We start from the raw sequence: 1,472 nt of genomic DNA on the forward strand, positions 1-1,472 counted from the left end.
ATTCTGGAACAGGATAAGTATTGAATGCTAATAAGAAAAGTATGCAGCTCCTCGAATACTTAACTTTTATTTATCCTTGTTGTGAATACAGCATTCCGGATGAGACATTTCATACGATAACTATCAAACTATCACTTGCTATGTAAGGCTAATGGCGCCTTGCTAGGTCGTAGCCATGGACTTAGCTGAAGGCTATTCTAACTGTCTCTCGGCAAATGAGATAAGGCTTCGTCAGTGTAGTCGCTAGCAAAGTCGTCGTACAACTGGGGCGAGTGCTAGTCCGTATCTCGAGACCTGCCTTGTGGTGGCGCTTGGTCTGCGATCACACAGTGGCGACACGCGGGTCCGACATGTACTAAATGGACCGCGGCCGATTTAAGCTACCACCTAGCAAGTGTGGTGTCTGGCGGTGACACCACATAAACGGTAACTGTTTACAATGTGTCACTTGTAGCAAAGCAAACTGGGACCCAAACCCATTTTGTTTGTTATTTGCGTCCTTAAATGATATTGTTTTCTGCTTTCTTAATTATCATTTGTGTTAGTGAGAGACGTATCATAAGATAAAGCAGTCATTCTATTATTCCGAGTATAACACCAGGCTCAGCTATGCTGAAGTAATTTAATCAGAATAATTTCCTAATTAATTTGAACATTTCAAGTAAATAGTTTGGCTAAAGCTCAGTTCAATCAACTAACAGCAACTATTTCTTATTCCAGTCACATTGTTGACTTGTAAACAGATGTAATCACTATATTACTGATAAAGTTAGGAAAATAACCCACAGAAATCCTTAAAGTATTTGTGTGAGCTTCCAAAACATGGTAGTAATATCATCACGTAATTAGTTTCCGGATAATGAACACTTTTATGTATGAAACTTCTTGGCAGATTAAAACTATGTGCCCGACCGAGACTCGAACTCGGGACCTTTGCCTTTCGCGGGCAAGTGCTCTACCAACTGAGCTACCGAAGCACGACTCACGCCCGGTACTCACAGCTGTACTTCTGCCAGTACCTCGTCTCCTACCTTCCAAACTTTACAGAAGCTCTTCTGCGAAACCTAATGGCAAGGTTTCGCAGGAGAGCTTCTGTAAAGTTTGGAAGGTAGGAGACGAGGTACTGGCAGAAGTAAAGCTGTGAGTACCGGGCGTGAGTCGTGCTTCGGTAGCTCAGTTGGTAGAGCACTTGCCCGCGAAAGGCAAAGGTCCCGAGTTCGATTCTCGGTCGGGCACACAGTTTTAATCTGCCAGGAAGTTTCATATCAGCGCACACTCCGCTGCAGAGTGAAAATGTCATTCTGGAAACGGCCCCCAGGCTGTGGCTAAGCCATGTCTCCGCAATATCCTTTCTTTCAGGAGTGCTAGTTCTGCAAGGTTTCGCAGGAGAGCTTCTGTAAAGTTTGGAAGGTAAAAGACGAGGTACTGGCAGAAGTAAAGCTGTGAGTACCGGGCGTGAGTCGTGCTTCGGT

At 44.4% G+C, this 1,472-nt stretch overlaps 1 non-coding gene across 1 annotated transcript; it reads left to right on the forward strand.

The window, feature by feature from the left end:
* The first annotated feature begins 1,161 nt into the window (after positions 1 to 1,161).
* Trnas-cga (transfer RNA serine (anticodon CGA)) lies at positions 1,162 to 1,236 on the forward strand. Its single transcript has one exon. It is a non-coding gene; the product is annotated as a tRNA-Ser (tRNA).
* The last annotated feature ends 236 nt before the right edge of the window (positions 1,237 to 1,472 follow it).

Source organism: Schistocerca serialis, chromosome 2, assembly GCF_023864345.2.
Source record: "Schistocerca serialis cubense isolate TAMUIC-IGC-003099 chromosome 2, iqSchSeri2.2, whole genome shotgun sequence".
In the NCBI taxonomy this organism is placed as follows: Eukaryota; Metazoa; Arthropoda; class Insecta; order Orthoptera; family Acrididae; genus Schistocerca; species Schistocerca serialis.